A 19,128-nucleotide genomic window follows, 5' to 3' on the forward strand; every position below is an offset into this window, starting at 1 on the left:
GTCATTGGCTTTTATGCATTTGAAGGCGCGTGAGTGCCCTGCTCAGAGGTTCCCCTTTGTGTGAAAGTGGGGAAACCAGAAGCGTGCAGCTACTGCTGGGTTTTCATTTTCGAATTCGTTAGGCACTGCGACCAAAATACCCCCGCACCAACACACTCCCGCATTCTCTCACCAACAATACTCGGACTTGAGTTACTCAACCGAGCTGACCGAGCGAGGAGCGACAATGGCTTAGTGCGGGCGCCCGCAGCTCGGGGGGCAGCGCCAAGGGGCCGCCCGCCGCGCTCCGCAGCTGCGCGCTGAGCCCCGCCACCCGACCGTCAGCAAAGGCGGGCACCAACCGCCGCGCGGCCCGGCCGTTGGGCGGGTGGTAATTTCTGGGAATGGGGCGGGGTCGCGGGTGTACAAGGCCGGGCGCCTGCGAGCGAGGAGGAGGAGCGGGCGGCGCCGAGGGCGCGAGGTTGGAGGGGCGGTGCGCCACAAGCGTCACTGACCGAGGAGGGGCCGGGGCGGGGCTGGCGGCGCGCTCGCGCCCCCACCTTTTACTTAGCCCAGGCTGAGTGGAGAGTGGAAATGGCTAGGAGTTTCTCCAGCCCCCGGCCCCCGGTAACTGTCAGACTGCCCGAGTGCGGAACAGTCCCTGGAGAAGGGCGGGAGTCCAGAGCTGGGGATGGAGTGACAGCCAGGGCCCGCGGAGGCTTCTGAGAGTGGCGAGGGTGTGTGCGTGCGGTCCCGGCCAGCTGGGAGAAGCGGGCGGGCGCTGCAGGTGCACGCGCGGCCCCGCCACCCCCACGCGCCTGCCCGCGTCTTGGGGCTCCGGCACCAGTCCGGGGTTGGAGAGTGGGATGGGGGAGCCCAGAGCAGGGCGCGGGACAAGTGCCCAGAGTCTTTACCTGAGAAGGCGGGTTTGGTAGAAGTTGGGGGATAAGGGGCGGGCGAGAGTCGAGACAGCCACCGAAGCAGGTTGGCCGGCTAGGGGGCCGGTGGGGCCCTGCCGGGTATAAATAGCCAGCCCTGGTTTGACAGACGCAGCGGTGACTGGTTGTGCTGCCCCCCCCCTCTCCCTCGCCGCGTGGGGAGGGGAGGAGCGCTCGGAGCGGGCGGGGTGGGGGAGGCGGACTCGAGTGTCCTGGTGGCGGCGGTAGGAGGCCGAGGGGGAGGAGCTGAAGCGGGGGGTGGAGGGAGGGGGCCGGGAGCGGGGCGAGGGCGGGGGCCACCATTGCTCCCCGCGCCGGGCTCTGTGTCGCCGCCGTCGCCTCGGCGGTTGGGGATCCGTGGGGCGGCGCGGGCGGGGGGCGCTGCGCGGGCCGGCTCGCCGCTGTTTTGTTTCCTCTTCTCCCACTGGAGCGGCTCGGGCTGCCGGGGAGGCCCCGGCTCCCTCGGGACGCCCGGCCAGCGGCGGCGGCGGTGCTAGTCCTCGGCCCTGCCGGGAGGAAAAGCGACGCCGTGGTCTTCCCGGGCGACGCGGAGAGCAGGTAAGAGCGCGGGCAGCCGAGGCTGGTGGGAGGGAGCGCGGAGGGCGCGGCGATAAAGCCTCGCCGTCCCGAGTGCCTCCTCCTCCCTCCGCACCCCCGCCCCGCGCCTGTGTTGTTTGCTCCGGGGTTTGCCGAGGGTTTTCCGGAGGCTGTGGCGGTGACAACGGCTAGGAACTGGGGAAGGGGGCTCAGTGCCCCCAGGCAACGGTCGGGAAGCGGGACTTGGAGAAAGGGGAAGGCGCGCTGCGCGCCTGCCCGCGGGGAGCACAGGGCGCGGGGCAGGGCTGAGGGAAGAGGTTACGGACCCCGGCGGAGGGGGGGGGGATGGGCCGAGCGCAGCTGGTCTCGCTGTGTTTACATCTCCGCGCGAGTCACCTCTGCCGAGAAGCGGACTGAACTGACCCGCCTTATCCCGCGGGGAGGCCAGGGCGGGGGTCCGGCTCCGGAGGAAGCGCGTCCTGGGAGGGTCGGGTAGGGCGGGAGGCTGCGGCCGGCGCCGGGGCAGGGCAGCGAGATCGGGGCGGGTCCTGGAAGGCTCGGGCCGCTCGGGGTGGCGTGGAGGGCTGGAAACCAGTTTCCTTCCCCGTCCGGCCTTATCGCCGCCTCTTACCTTTCCTTCTCTCCGCGGCTAGCTTGCCTGGCAGGTTGTACTCGGTTCTTCTTTTATTCTCACTTTCCACTCCGGCCCCCTGCTGCCACTTCCCCCAATTCCCCTGGGGGTAGGGAGGTTTGGCTGTGATAGGAATCTGTTTTTTAAACCAAACAAAAACGGGCTCGGTAACACGCGCGTCCAATGACCGCCTTCTGGATCCTCTGTTGGGGAAGCTGTCCCCTTGGGACCGTGCTACTGGATGTTTGGGGGCGCGGGAAAGGAACGGTTAGGGCTCTGCTAGGGTTGGTGCTGACTGACGGAGCAGCTTTGAGAGCAGGGTAGCCGAGGCGCCCCCCCTCCCCCCCCCCGACCTCCGACCCCCGACCCCGCTCCATTGGGCATTTTTATTCCACGTCGATAAAGGACAGAGAAAATATTCCATAAGGCCAAGAGTAATCCCGATTGCAGTTTCTTATGTGCCAGCATCCTGGGCTCTCTTTCTAGGAGCTAGATTAGCTGCAGAACAGCCTTTAAGTTCTTAGTACTTGTTTAAATGAGTGGGGGGGGGGGGCTCTTCATTCTAAAACTAAAATTTCCCCCGTTCATGAAGATTTTACTTTAGCTGTGTGGCTTTAATTTTAATCCGGTGATGATAAAACAGTAATCTTGTCTTTGGTAATCAGATTTGCTTTTCTTTTTACCTATGAGTCAGTATGGAGAGGCAAATTATGCACTTTCTATAATGCCAGAATCACAGAAGAATATACAGTTTACCAACGTAGAATTGGATATTTTCGTATCAGAGTTTCTTCCTCTCTTTAAAAGGTAGAATGATTTTATATAAGCCTGGAAATTATTGAATTTCATTTAAGGAATTAAGGAATGATTAAACTTTACATATATATGTGTATACATACACATATATATGAAGGGCAATCCAGTTTATGCAGGGCGTTCATATGACTGTCAATGAACTATCTCCTAGGAAACACATGAAGTAGAAAATTGAAGTATCTTGGGCATTTGAAATCTGAATATTTAATGTCAAATTTATTTTTTAAGGTTAGTGACTTAACTAATTACTTTGATTAATCATTGCTTCTCATTTCAGATGTATACTCATTTACAAAATAATCAGTATGATTGGAAGGTATTTGTAACTTTGAGATTTTTTTTGTCCTAAATAAGTAGATTGGTAACTTTGGCTGTGGTAGTCCTACCAGTGTTGATGGCTTTACCTACTCATAGATTGTACACCAAGTGGTTTTTTTTTTTTTTGGTAGCAGTTTTATTGAGATATAATTCATATACCATTCAGTTCACCAATTTAAAGTGTACAGTAATTTTGAATATATTCACAGAGTTGTGCAACCATCACCATAATCAGTTTTGGAACATTTTCATTATGGGAAAAGGAGTTCTGTACGGTTTAGTGGTTACTCCTCCCCCCCCCCCCCCCAAGATTCCCAGCTCTAGGCAACCACTCATCTGTCTCTATAGATTTGCTTATTCTGGGCATTTTATTTAAATGGAGTCATACAATATGTGATTTTTCATGACTGGTTTCTTTCACTTAGCATAAAGTTTTCAAAGTTCACATGTTGTAGCATGTGTCATTATTTTTATTGCTGAGTAATAGTCTATTATATGGATGTACCACATTATTAATCTATTAGTTGGACATTTGAGTTTCCACTTTTTAGCTATTATAAACAATGCCACTGTGAACATTTTTGTATTAGTTTTTGTGTGGCTGTGTTTTCATTTCTCTTAGGTATGTACACAGCATAGAAAATTAATATGCACAAGTCTGTTGCATTTCCATACACTAATAATGAACTATCAGAAAGAGAGATTAAGAAAACAATCCCATTCACAATTGCATCAAAAAGATTAAGATACTGGGGTGCCTGGTTGGCTCAGTCAGTTGAGCGACTTTGAGTCAGGTCATGATCTTGTGGTTTGTGAATTCGAGCCCTGTGTCAGGCTCTGTGCTGACTGTGGAGCCTGGAGCCTGCTTCAGATTCTGTGTCTTCCTCTCTCTTTGCCCCTCCCCCATGCATGCACACTCTCTTTGTCTCTCTCCCTCTCAAAAATAAACATTAAAAAAAATTTTTTTTTAAAAAGAATAAAATACCAAGGAGTAAATTTAACCAAGGAGTTAAAAGACATTACTCTGAAAACTGTAAAACATTGATGAAAGAAATTAAAGATAATACAAACAAATGGAAAGATAAACCATACTCATGGATTAGAAGAATTAATATTGTTAAAATGTCTATATTATCCAAAGCAATCTACAGATTCAGTGTAATCTCTATCAAAATTCCAATGGCATTTTTTTGTAGAAGTAGAACAGATAATCCCAAAATTTGTATAGAACCACAAAAGACCCCATATAAGCCCAAGCAGTCTTGTGAAAGAAGAACAAACCTAAAGATACCAGGCTCCCTGATTTCAAACTATACTACAAAGCTATAGTAGTCAAAATGGTATGGTACTTGCACAAAAACAGACACCTAGATCAATAGAACAGAGTAGAGTCCAGAAAAAAACCCATGCTTATAAAGTTAATTAATCTTCAGCAGAGGAGGCCAGAAGCTACCACAGGGAAAAGACAGTCTCTTCAATACATGGTGCTGGGAAAATTGGACAACTACATGGCAAAAGAATGAAACTGGACCACTTTATTATTTTATTGCTTATTTAATTTAAAATTTTTTAAATGTTTTATTTTTGAGAGAGAGAGACAGAGACAGTGTGAGCAGGAAAGGGGCAGAGAGAGAGGGAAACACAGAATCCGAAGCAGGCTCCAGGCTCTGAGCTGTCAGCACAGAGCCTGACAGGGGGCCTGAACTCACACAAACTGTGAGATCATGACCTGAGCTGCAGTCGGATGCTTAACCAACTGAGGCACCCCGGTGCTCTATTTTTTAAGTAAGTTCTACATCCAGTGTGAAGCCTGAACTCATTACCCTGAGATCAAGAGCTGAATACTCCACAGATTGAGCCATCCAGGTGCCCCTGGACCACTTTCTTATATAGGAAAATAAACTCAAAGTGGATTAAAGACTTAAATGTAAAACCAAAAACCATAAAAATCGTGAAGCAAACATAAACAGTAAGCTTTTGGACATGTGCCTGAGCAGTATTTTTTTGCATCTGTCTCCTCAGGTAAGGGCAGCAAAAGAAAAGTAAGTAGGACTACATCAGACTGAAAAGCTGATGAAGGGGCACCTGGGTGGCTCAGTCGGTTGAGCGTCTGACTTCGGCTCAGGTCACGATCTCACGGCTGACAGGTTCGAGCCCCACGTCGGGCTCTGTGCTGACAACTCAGAGCCCGGAGCCTGCTTTGGATTCTGTGTCTCCCTCTCTCTCTGCCCCCCCCCCCCCCCCGCTCATGCTCTGTCTCAAAAATAAATAAACATTAAAAAACATTTTTTTAAATTAAAAAAAAAGCTGATGAAACCATTAGTGAAGGAGACCATCAACAGAATGAAAAGGCAACCTCCTGAATGGGAGATGATACTTGTAAATGATGTAACTGATAAGGGGTCAATATTCCAAAATATAGAAAGAACTTACAACTGAATATATTAAAAAATCCGATTAAAAAATGGGCAGAGAACCCAAATAGACATTTCTCCAAAAAGACATACAGGTGGCAAACAGACACACGAAAAGGTGCTCAACATCCCTAATCGTCAAGGAAATGCAGGTCAAAACAACAATGAGATATCACTTCACACATGTTAGAATGGCTACTATCAAAAAGACAAGAAATAACAAGGGTTGGCAAGGATGTGGAGGAAAGAGAGCTCTTGTGTAGTGTTCATGGGAATGCAAAATGGTGTAGCTACTATGGAAAACACTATGGAGTTTCTGCAAAATAAAAGTAGGACTATCGTACAGTCCGGCAAATCCACTTCTGGTTATTTGAAGAAAATGAAAATACTAATTTTAAAAGATATACGCACCTTGTGTTCATAGCAGCATTACTTAGTATGGGCAAGATATGGAAGCAACCTGAGTGTCCATCGATACATGAATGGATAAAGATGTGGTATATAGAAAGAATATTACTTAACCATAAAAAAGAGTGAAATCTTGCCATTTGCAACAACGTGAATGGATCTAGGAGGTATTATACTACGTGAAATAAGTCAGAGGCAAATACTGTATGATATTACTTATATCAAATGAACAACAAAACAAATGAACAACAAAACAGAAACAGGCCCATAGATACACAGAACAATTTGGTGGTTGCCAGAGGGGAGGGGGGACAAGGGGATGGAAAAAATAGGGGAAGGAGTTAAAAGGTACCAACTTCCAGTTGTAAAATAAATTAAGACATAAATATTCAATGTAGAGCACCAGAAATATAATTAATCTGTAACAACCTTGTATGGTGGTGATAGATGGTAGCTAGATTTATTGTGATGATTGCTCTGTAATCTATATAAATGTTAAATTTCTATGTCATACACTTGAAACTAATATGTCAGCTACACTTCAATTTAAAAAATTAGTACCTTGAGTTATTTAATGCCCAAAGTGAATCCATTTTGAGTGCACAATTCAGTTAATTTTATTTTTATTTTTATTTGTTTTTCCCAAACTAGAATGATATACTACCTTACACCTGTCAGAATGGCTAAAATTAACAACACAGGAAACAACAGATGTTGGTGAGGATGCAGAGAAAGAGGAACCCTCTTTTGCTGTTGGTGGGAATGCAAACTGGTACAGCCACTCTGGAAAACTTTTTGAGGTTCCTCAAAAAGTTAAAAATAGAACTACCCTACCACCCAGCAATTGCACTAGTAGGTATTTACCCAAAGGATACAAAAATACTGATTCAAAGGGGTACATGTACCCCAATGTTTATAGCAGCAGTATCAACAATAGCCACATTATGGAAAGAGGCCAAATGTCCATCGACTGATGAATAGATAAAGAATATGTGGTATAGGGGTGCCTGGGTGGCTCAGTCAGTTAGACGCTCGACTCTTGATTTCAGCTCAAGTTTTCATCTCACGGTTCTTGAGATTGAGCCCTGCATCGGGCTCTCGGCTGACAGCACGGACCTGCTTTGTATTCTCTGTCTCCCTCTCTCTTTGCCCTTCCATCTCTTGTGTGTGCGCGTGCGCTCTCTCTCAAAATAAATAAACATTAAAAAAAGAAAATGCAGTGTATAAATATATATACACAATACAATATTATTCAGCCATAAAAACAATTCAGTTGTTTTTAGTAAACATATAGAATTGTTATACTGTCATTATAAGCCAGTTTTCTTTTCTTTTTCTTTCTTTCTTTCTTTCTTTCTTTCTTTCTTTCTTTCTTTCTTTCTTTCTTTCTTTCTTCTTACAAACTTTAATTCAGCAAAGAAAGGTCTGTAAGAGAGGACTGGGGAGATGACACTCCCCTGGGACTCCCCAGAATCAGGGGAGGGAGCCTGGTGGCCCAGCCAGCCAGGGGGAGGGCCCAGGGTCTTCTCAGGCCACCAGGTCCTGCTTGGTGATCAGGGACAGAGCTTTATATGCGTGAAGTTGCTGGACTCAGCATTGGGCCAATGGGAGGCCAGGGAGGCCAGCTCTAGGTGGTCTATCCTAGGGATGGAGAAGTGGAGCCCATCTTAAACATGGTGGGAGACAGCGATGGCAGAGACTGAGTGGGATGCACAGTATCTGACTCCCACAGACTGACAGCAGGACTGGTTTAAGCTTACAAGCCAGTTTCAGAACATTTTTGTCCCCTCCCCAAAATTACTTCTAGTCTGTTTGCATTTACCCTCAATCCCCCATCCCCATCCCAGGCAACCACTGACTTGTGTTTTGTCTCTATAGATTTGCCTTTTCTGGGTAGTTCATAGGAATGGAATCACACAAGAAACATCGGGCTTCTTTCACTTAGCATAATGTTTTTTGGGGTTTATCAATATTGTAGCATGTATCAGTATTTTGTTCCTTTTTATTGCTGAATAGTATTCAACTGTATGGATATACCACATCTTGTTTATTATTGACCAGTTGGTAGGCATTTGGATGGTTTCCAGTTTTGACTGTTGCAAATAATGCAGCTTGAACATTTGAATACAAGTCTTTATGTGAATATATGCTTTCATCCTCTTGGGTAGATACTAGGAATAGAATTGCTGGCTTATCTATTTAACTGTTTAAGAACCTGCCAAACTGTTTTCTAAAGTGGCCATATGTTTACGTTTCAAACAGCAGCGTAAGAGAGTTCCAGTTTCTTCACATCCTTGTCAACACTAGTTATTGTCTGTCTTTTTTGTTATAGCTATTCTAGTAGGTATGAAGTGGTTAACTTATTGTGGTTTAAATTCACATTTTCTTAAAGACTCAAGGCATTGAGCATTTCATGTAATTATTCATTCATATATCCCTTTTGTTGAAATAGCCATTCAAATCTTTTGCCTGTTTTTAAAAAATGTTATTATAGAGTTGTAAAAGTTATATATTCTGGATGCAAGTCCTTTATTAGATACATGATTTGCACATATTTTCTCCTCGTCTGTGGCTTGTCTTTTCATTTTTTATTGGAGGCCTTTGAAGTGCAATAATTAAACTTTTTTTTTAGAGTTTTAATTTTTTAATTTTTTCAGATTTTTAATGTTCATTTTTGAGAGAGAGAGAGAGCAGGAGAGGGGCAGAAAGAGATGGAGACAGAGAATCTGAAGCAGGCTCCATGCTGTCAGCACAAAGCCTGACATGGGGCCCGAACCCACAAACCGCGAGATGATAAACTGAGCTGAAGTCAGACACTCAACTGACTGAGCCACCCAGGTACCCCTAGAGTTTTTATTCTTTAAGTAAGCTCTAGGCCCAGTGTGGGGCTTGAACTCATGACCTCACAGTCAAGAGTCATATGCTCTACTGACTGAGCCAGCCAGGAGCCCCCTTCCCCCAAATTTTAATTTTGATGGAGTTTAATTTCCCACTTTTTTTCTTTTATAGATCATTAAATTTTTTTTTTAATGTTTATTAGTTTTTTGAGAGAGAGAGAGAGAGAGAGAGGTAGGGGCAGAGAGAGAGGGAGACACAGAGTCCGAAGCAGGCTCCATCCAGGCTCTGAGCTGTCAGCACAGAGTGCGACATGGGGCTCAAACCCACAAGCTGTGAGATCATGACCTGAGCTGAAGTTAGACGCTGAACTGACTGAGCCACCCACGTGCCCCTATAGATCATTCTTTTGTTGTAAGAACTCTTTGCCTAATCCAAGATATTGAGGATTTTCTCTTTTGTTTTCTTCTAGATCTTTTATAATTTTTGTTTTTAGATTTTGGATCTATTTTCAGTTAATTTTTATGTATGGCATGAAGGGTCTAAATTCATCTGTTGTATATGGATTCTCTTAGCACAGTTTGTTGAAAAGACAACATATCTATGTTGAAAAAATATCATTTCTCCACTGATTATAAATGTGGCACTCAATTCTGTTCCATTATCTATGTCTGTCTTTTTTTTAAATTTATTTTTAAATTTTTACAGCTTTTTAAGTTTATTTATTTTTGAGAGAGAGAGAGAGCATGCGTTGGGGAGGAACAGAGAGAAAGGGAGAAAGAGAATCCCAAACAGGCTCCACACTGTCAGCACAGAGCCTGATGCGGGGCTCAAACCCACATACCATGAGACCATGACCTGAGCCAAAACCAAAAGTAGGATGCTCAACCAACTGAGCCACCCACGCGCCCCTCTATATGTCTATCTTTATGTTTTTACTACTGTGACTTGATTTTTGTGCTCTATGGTAACTTATGAAACCAGGTAGTATAAGCCCTCCAATTTTGTTCTTTTCTTCTTTTTCTTTTTATTTTTTAAAAATTTTTGTTTTTAACGTTTATTTATTTTTGAGACAGAGAGAGACAGAGCATGAACGGGGGGGGGGGTGGGGGGGTGGGGGGGAGGTCAGAGAGAGGGACACACAGAATCCGAAACAGGCTCCAGGCTCTGAGCTGTCAGCACAGAACCTGACTCGGGGCTTGAACTCACTGACCGTGAGATCATGACCTGAGCCAAAGTCGGCCGCTTAACTGACTGAGCCACCCAGGCGCCCCCTTTTCTTCTTTTTAAAAGTTATGGCTCTTCTAGGCCCTATATACAAATTTTAGGATCATATTGTGGAAAGAGCCCAAATGTCCATATAACTGATGAATGGATAAAGAAGATGTGGTACACACACACACACACACACACACACACACACACACACACAATGGAATATTACTCAGCAATCAAAAAGAATGAAATCTTGCCATTTTCAACAACACTGATGGAACTGGAGGGTATTATGCTAAGTGAAATAAGTCAGTCAGAGAAAGACAGATATCATATGATTTAATTTGTATGTGGAATTTAAGAAATAAAAGAACATAAGGGGAAGGGAAGGAACAATAAGATAAAACAAAGGGAGGCAAACTCTAAGAGAACTCTTACATACAGAGAACAAATTAAGCATTGCTGGAGAGGAGGTGTTGGGGGGATGGGCTAAATGGGGATGGGTACTAAGGAAGGCACTTGGGATGAGCACTGCATGGTAATATGTAAGTGATGAATCACTAAATTCTGATCCTGAAATTATTATTACACTATATGGTAACTAACTTTGACTTAAATAAAATTTAAAAAAATTTTAGAATCAGCTTGTTAATGTCTGCAAAACAGGCTTGGAATTTTGATGAGAATGCACTGGATCTGTGGATCAGTTGGAGGAGAGTTGCAAATCTTGTAATATTGAGTTTTCTAGTATATGAACTTGAAAATTTCTCTTGATTTAATGATCTTTAATTTTTCTCAGTGATATTTTATAATATCAGTGCATAAATCTTATACTTAAATTTTTATTTCCTTTTGGTAAGAACACTTAACATGAGATCTATTTTCTAAACTTTTTAAGTGTACAGTATTGTTTACTGTAGGCACAATGTTGTATAGCAGATCTCTACATTTGGTAAGGGATTCCTTTTTAATCCCAGTTTGTTCCTGAGTTTTTATCATGAATCGTTATCGGATTTTGTCAAATGCTTTTTCTTCATCTGTTAGCATGACCAACTGTCACCTTTTGCCTAAGACCGTTCTGGTTTTAGCACTGAAATTCCTTCATCTTGGGAAACCCCTCTGTTCTGGACAAACTAGTATGGTTGGTCACCTGAGTGTCTGAGATGATCATGTGGTTTCTGTCTTTTATTCCATTAATATGGTGTATTATATTAATTGATTCTCAGATACTAAAGCAGCCTTAGTCCTAGGATAAATCTCACTTTGTCATGGTATATAATTCTTACTATATGTTGCTGGCTTTGGTTTGCTAATGTTTAGTTGAACATTTTTGTGTCTATATTTATGGAAGATACTGGTCTGTAGTTTTTTTTCCTTGGGATGTCTTTGGATTTTGTGACATAGTAGTACTAGCCTCATAGAATGAATTGAGAGGTGTTTCTTCTTTGATTTTCTGTAAGAGTGTGTGCATGATTGGTTATTATTACCCCCTTGAATACATTTGATAGAATTGACCAGTGAAAGCATCTGGGCCTGGATTTTTTTCCTTTGGAAAAATTTTAAACTGTTAATTCAATTTATTTACTTGTTATGGGTCTCTTCAGATTTTTTGCTTATTCTTGAGTTAGTTTCAGTAATTGTATTCCTTATGATTTGTCCATGTCATCTAAGCTATTTAATATTTTTGGCATATAGTTCATAGTATTCCTATATGTGCTTTTAATTTTACTAGTGTAGTTTGTGGTGTTCCTCTTTCATTATTAATTTTAGTAGCATGTGTATTCTCTCTTTTTTACTTGGTCATTCTAGCTAAATGTCAATTTTGTTGCTACTTTCAAAAAAAAGTTTTGGTTTAATTGATTTTTTTCCATTTTCTGCTTTCTATTTCACTGCTTTCTATTTGATTTTTATAATTTTCATCATTCTGCTTATTTTGGGCTTAGTGTGCCTTTTTCTAGCTTCTTAAGGTAGAAGTGTAGGTTATTGATTTGAGGTCTTCTTTACTGAGCAGGCATTTAAAGCTCTAAATTTCCTTTCAAACACTGGGATAGCTGCATCCTGTACATTTTTAAAGTTCTGCGTTTTAAAATTTGTATCCACTTCTAAATATTTTTAAATTTCTTGTGATGTCTTGACTTCTGGGTTATTTAGAAATGTATTATTTGATTTCCAATTATTTGGGGATTCCCCAAATTACATTGTTCTTGATTTTTTATTTAATTCCCCTGTAGTAGTAGAACATACTTTGTATGATTTTCTCATTTTAAATTTTTTGAGACATTTTTATGGCCTAGTATGTAATCCTTTCTGAAAAATGTTCCCTGTGTGCTAGAAAAGAATATGTGTTCTGCTGTTGTTGGGCGGAATGTTTTGTAGGTGACAGGTCAAGTTGGGTGATAGTTTTCAAGCCTTCAATGTCTGTGCTGATTTTCTGTCTAGCCATACTATCAATTATTGAGAGAGAGATTAAAAGCCCTATTATTACTGGAGTGTCTATTTTTCCTTTCAGTTCTGTCAATTTTTGCTTCATGTTTTGGGGGCACTGCTATTAAGAAGACCTTTTATCATTATGAAAGATTCCTCTTTGTCTAGTTGTATTTCATCTGGTATTGGTGGAGCCACTCCAGCTCTCTTATACTTACTGTTTGTGTGGCAGATTTTTTTCTATACTTCGGTTTTCAACCCATTTGTGTTTTGAGTCTAAAGTGTATCTTACAGACAGCATGCAGTTAAAATGCTTCGTTTTTTTAAGTAGTGTGATCATTTCTGCTTTTGTTTTTTTCATTTCTGCCTTTTGATTGGAGGGTTTACTCTGTTCACATTTTATATAATCATTGATAGTCAGATTTATATCTGCAATCATATGTCTCATTTCTTTTTTATTTCTTTGTTCATCTTTTTCTTCTGGAGTTAGTGGATATTTTCCAGAGTATCATTTGAATTCCTTTGTTAGTGTTTTAACTAGATTTTTGGGATTATTTTCTTTGCTCTAGGAAATACAGTATGTATCTTTATCACATTGTACTTCAGATTAACAATTTAATTATGGTAAAATATAGAAAGTTTGCTCCATTTCCTCCCCTAGCCTATCTGGTGGTATTATCATACATATTAAGTTTTTATATGTTAGAAGCCCAACAGGACCATTTTATAGTCTTTATGCAATTGTATGTGTTTTACAACAAGTAAAAGAGGAAAAAAATGCTTACGCAGTCTTTTATACTTAACACATATGTTGACCTTTTATGGTGCTCCTTATTTCTTTTTGTGTAGTTGGGTTATGGGCTGGTTATTTTCTTTCAGTCGGATGGACTTTTAGGATTTCTCATAAGCAGGTTTGTCATAAATGAATTATTTTAATCTTTGTTTTTTGGGATTGTTTTTATTTTGCCTTTATTTTATTATTATTATTAGTGTAATGTTTATTTTTGAGAGAGAGAGAGAGAGAGAACGAGCAGGAGAGGAGAGGTAGGGAGAGAGAAAGGGACACAGAATCTGAAGTCGGCTACAGGCTCTGAGTTGTCAGCACAGAGCCTGATGCAGGGCTCGAACCCACAGACTGTGAGATCATGACCTGAGCTGAAGTCGACCACTTAACCAACTGAGCTTCCCAGATGCCCCTGTTTTTGCCCTTATTTTTGAGGAATAGTTTTGCTGGACATAGAATTCTTTGTTACAGAAATTTTTTCATTCAGCACCTTGAATATGTTGTCTCTTGCTTTCTGACCTCAGTTGTTTACAATGAGTTATTCTTTTTGTGCTGTCAAGACTTTCTCTGTCGTTGGCTTTCAATAATGGTACATCTAGGTGTGGATCTCTTTGTGTTTATTCTGCTTTGGATTCATTAAACTTGAATCTATGGATGAATATTTTTTCAAAAGTTTCGTAAGTTTTGACCATAATTTCTTCAAATATTTTTTCTGTTCTCCTTCTCTGTTCCTTTTTGGACCTCGCATTACATGTAGAGTGGATGCTTGATGGTGTCCCATAAATCTCGGAGAGGCTCTGTTCATTTTTTTTAAATTCTTTTTTTCTGTTCTTCAGAATTGGTAATTTCTATTAATATATCTCCAAGTTCACGGACTCTTCTGTCATCTCAAATCTGCTATTGAGCTCTGTTAGTGAATTTTTAATTTTGGTTGTAGTTTCCAACTCTTGAATTATACTTTTCATCTCCAGAATTTCCATATTTTCCTATTTTTTAAAATAGTGCCTGTATCTTTATTGAGATTGCTCATTTTTTGAGTTACAGTTGTCATACTCTCCTTTAATTCTTTAAACTTGGTTTCTTTAATTGCAGATAAAATTAAATTTTAGATAGAAGATGATATCTAAACTGTGTGTTAAATCCTAAAATGATACTTGTTGTATTTCTAAATTATGTTCAATAATTCTCATCTATATTTCATGATGTGCGTGAATGTAATTGCTCATAAATGCTAAATTTCATCTGATAGTTTTTATTTAAACATAACTAACAATTTACTTAAAATTACTAATGTTTATTGATACGTAGGATCAGTGTACAATTGGAAAGATATGCTGTTATCTGAAACCTTGGCTCAGTTTCTGAACTGATTATACAGTATAACATATATTTGCTTGTCCATATTTTTTATAGTTAACCAGTTCTCTCATGGTTAAGTACTAATGGGTAGAAAAAAATGGAAGAAGCCTAAAAGAGCGGTATGTGTGAGAATGGTTACAAAATATCAAAATGTTCCTATCAGCCAGCACATTTAATAATAATAATATTAATTCATTTTAGGTCCTTGAAAGATTGCAGTAAACAAGATAAATGCAGTACTTGTTCTTATGGAACTTACATTTTAGTGGAGGAGACAAGCATTAAACATATAAACAAAAAAAGGGGGGCACCTGGGTGGCTCAGTTGGTTAAGCATCTAACTCTTGATTTGGGCTCAGGTCACGATCTCAGAGTTGTAACGTAGAGCTCCATGTTGGGCACCGTGCTGGGCACGGGGCCTGCTTAAGATTCTCTCTCTCCCTCTCACTGTGCCCCTTCCTTGCTTGTGTGCACGCTGTTTCTCTCAAAAACAAAAAAAACCCAAAAAACAAGAAGCAAAGACATATAAACGAGTAGGATAATTTTAGGATAATTTTTACAAATATAATGAAGAAACAAAATAGGGTAATGTGATATCAAATAGAGACTGATAGGGAAGCTACATGGAATTGGAATATAATTGGAAGGGGGGGAATCATGATGGAAATGTCTTTGTGAAAGGGTGGGACTTGAGGTGATATCTGCATGATAAGTGAGGAAGATTCTGTCTGTGGATGATCTGAAAGAATCTGTAATCTGAGAATAGGAGGTGCATAAGCTTGGTGTGTTACAGGAACAGGGCCACTGTAGTTGGAGCTCAGCAAGCCAGTGAAGAAGAGATGAGAGATGAATGAGGTCAGAGAATTGGGGTGGGCTCGCCCTGGGTTGATCTTTACATAGACCATGTTGAGTTTAGATTTTTTCCTTTTTTTTTTTTTTTTTCTTTTTAAGTTTATGTATTTTGAGAGAGAGAGAGCAAGCTGGTTATTGGGGAAGGGTCAGAGAGAGAGGGAAAGAGAGAGAATCCCAAGCACTGGCAGTGCAGAGTCCGACCCAGGGCTCGAACTCACAAACAGTGCAATCATGACCTGAGCCAAAACCCAAAGTCAGACGTTTAACTAACTGAGCCACACAGGTGCCCCTAGGTTTTTTTTTTCTACATGTGGTGGGAACCCACTGGAGAAATACTTCAGTGACCTTCATTCTGGACGAAGGAGTTAATTGACAGCCCGGTTGTAACTTTATTCCTTAACAGTTTTTGAGTGTGAGTAAACATATGTAGAATTTTCTCTAAATGATTTTAGCTTCATAAAGAACAGCAGGGAAAATAACTTTCCAGATGTTTCTTAGTTGAAATTTAGCTACCTAAAACTAAAATAAAATACCATATCTATGAAACTTTAAATTTGTAATACAGTTATAGCAATGGCAGGCATTCTTATGATAACAATTTTAATTAATTCATGTTAGTATTATAAAATTAGACTTTGAGCTGTTCATAATTACAGGCGAAAAATATACAGATAACATGATGTAGTTAGTTGTTTGATGACTGACTTTCTAAATAATTCGGTATATAACTTCCCCCCCCCACTTCACTAGCAAAAACAGTCGATTATTTTTGTTTGGCTAACTAATATTAACACAAAATAATTATGACCTCAAATTACTTCAGATTAAACAGTGTGGAGTATAGTCCTCCAAAGTTTTATGTGAATGACATTTTTGAAGATAAACTACCTCTTCAAAGTACCACTATTGGTCATTAAAAAAAAAAGTGAGCTATAGTTTTTATAAAGTGAATAGTAACCTTCAATATCTCTAATATTTCCCTTTATAATTGTCATGTATTTTTTGATATTTAAAATGCACTTTTCTGTAATATTTAAGTTATACATTTTTAGTACAGTAAAACTTTGGATTGTGAGTAACTTGTTCTGCGAGTGTTCTGCAAGATGAACAAATATTTCTGATAAATTTTAACTTGATAAACAAGCGATGTCTTGCAATAGGAGTAGTACGGGACACCAAACATCATGTGATCACAACTGAGCCAATGTTTCTTCTCTCTCTTTTTCTCTCCCTCTCTCTCTTTGTGTCCCTCCCTTGTTTGTGCGCGCTCTCTCTCTCTCGCTCTCTCTCTCTCTCTCACTGCAGAATTGTGGGTGATTGTCCGCCATGTTCAGATGCTTCAGGCTCAGGCCATGGTGTTTGGTAGAAATCAGTGATTTTTCAGAATGTTGGAAGGTGACCACAACTGGCACTAGTGTATTTTTTTGTCATTTCAAAGCACCTATGGACAGTCCTTTGCTTTCCCATACAAGAGTAAGCTTGGGAATACTTTGCTTCATTCTAGGTCAGGCTGCCTGCAGATATAGAACCTGTCCTCTGCTGCCTTATTGCCATTTACATTAAATACAGTGTATGACCAGGGTTTATTAATACTGCACCGTAGTCAACATCCATGTGAGTGTATACAAGGGCCCCCATGCAGAAAAAGATTCCACTGAGCCAATAGAGAGCAGTGATTCCATTAGTGATAGCAGTGAAAGTTGTCCTACACAGTAGCCCTCCTCTCTCGTCTCCCTTGCACCAGCCACAAAGATTTTCAAGGGTAGGTGCAGGTTAATCTGTTTATTATTTTTTTTATGTTTTGTGTTTTCTTTATTGTTTTATATTACAGTATCATCGTCATTTTTATATGAATAGTTTTGGGTTATGGAACGAATCATCTGAATTTCTATTATTTCTTATGGGAAATTTGCTTTGGCCTACAAGTGCTTTGGATTACAAGCATGTTTCCAGAATGAATTAGGCTCCAAACCAAGGTTTTACTGTATTGAAAATGTATTGAAAATATATTTCAAATAAGCTAACTAGATATGCCATAATTTGGAAGGTATTTTTAAATTACTCTAATTTTGTGTTAATATTGACTTATAGTGTGTATCTGAATGTTTATTTCTTTGCCCCTTTAATCACTATCCACTTACTCTGACTATATTCAGTATTGTATATATAGTTGTTAAAAGGTGCTCACTTTTTTCCCAAAATGATTTAAAGTGGCTTAACAAAGGACACATGTGTGTATGTATTAGAGATAGTAAAATAGAAAAAGGAAGCCAAGAACAAGAAAAGTTGAGTTGGGAGTTAAAATTGTTGTCTGTTATGTGCTACGCACTATTTCTGAGAGATATATATGCAATGCTGATTAAAATAGCTATGGCTCAGCTCTAATGGAGCTTTTATTCTAGTTTGTGTTGGTAAGGTGGGTAGAAAGATTTGCAATAAGCATGTAAGAAAATACCTTCACCTTTTACTTCATTATAGGGAGGTGACAAAAAGATGACTTGGGACAGGATAAAATCCGGACAATTAAAAAACATTCTTTAGTATCCTTGATATGATTCATTTAAAATAGAATAAAGTGGGGGTGCCTGGGTGGCTCAGTTGGTTGAGCGTCCCACTTTGGCTCAGGTCATGATCTCGCAGTTTGTGGGTTCAAGCCCTGCGTGGGGCTCTGTGCTGACAGCTCAGAGCCTGGAGCCTGCTTTTGATTCTTTGTCTCCTTCTCTCTGTGCTCCTCCACTCACGCTCTGTCTCTCTCTCTCTCAAAAATAAGTAAGCACTAAAAAATTAAAAAAATAAAATAGAATAAAGCTAATTTGTTTTGGTTCCCAAGTTAGCATATGTTAATTTGCATTATTTTGGGGATTATAAATTTGGCCAAAGAACAGAACCAAAAAATTTCTCTAATCCAGTAATTTATAATGGTCTATAGTTTTCTACTTAGCCATAATTAGCGATAATAAGAAAACTTAGAGGGACATTGTGGTAGATTGATTATAGGGTTAAACTTTATAAATAATGTAAGACAAGGGATGCCTGGGCGTCTCAGCCAGTTGAGTGTTGGACGCTGGCTCAGGTCATGATCTTGCGGTTCGTGGGTTTGAGTCCCTGCTTCAGGCTCTGTGCTGGCAGCTCAGAGCCTGGAGTCTGCTTCAGATTCTGTGTCTCCCTCTCTTTCTGCTCCTCCCCCACTTGCACTCTGTCTCTTTCTCTCAAAAATTAAAAAAAAAATTTTTTTTAGGGGCGCCTGGGTGGCTCAGTCGATTGACTGTCTGACTTCGGCTCAGGTCATGATATCACAGTTCATGAGTTCGAGCCCCGTGTCAGGCTCTGTGCTGACAGCTCAGAGCCTGGAGCCTGCTTCAGATTCTGTGTCTCCCTCTCTCTCTGCCCCTCTCCTGCTCATGCTCTGTCTGCCTCTCTCTTTCTGAAAACTGAACATTAAAAAATAATGAAAAATGTAAGAAAAAAGTTAAATTCATGAATTAGGGATAAAACAAGCAAATAATATAGTGATTTCAGAATAAATATTAAACCTCAGAATCTTTTGGATTCTTATGTATACTCGAAGGCCAAAGTTTCAATGTTTTCATGAACAAACTGCCCGATTTGAGTAATGTTA

At 40.9% G+C, this 19,128-nt stretch overlaps 1 protein-coding gene across 6 annotated transcripts in view; it reads left to right on the top strand.

The window, feature by feature from the left end:
• Nucleotides 1-1,293: 1,293 nt before the first annotated feature.
• Nucleotides 1,294-19,128, top strand: part of ELF2 (E74 like ETS transcription factor 2) — a 94,526-nt gene continuing 76,691 nt past the window's right edge. For 2 of the 6 annotated variants that reach the window (XM_030313041.1, XM_030313042.1), the window contains exon 1: nt 1,294-1,475. The gene's annotated coding sequence lies outside the window, so the exon portion shown is untranslated. The remainder of the gene's footprint in view (nt 1,476-19,128) is intronic. The other 4 variants (XM_030313045.1, XM_030313046.1, XM_030313043.1 and 1 more) reach the window with 2 other exon arrangements.

Source organism: Lynx canadensis, chromosome B1, assembly GCF_007474595.2.
Source record: "Lynx canadensis isolate LIC74 chromosome B1, mLynCan4.pri.v2, whole genome shotgun sequence".
In the NCBI taxonomy this organism is placed as follows: Eukaryota; Metazoa; Chordata; class Mammalia; order Carnivora; family Felidae; genus Lynx; species Lynx canadensis.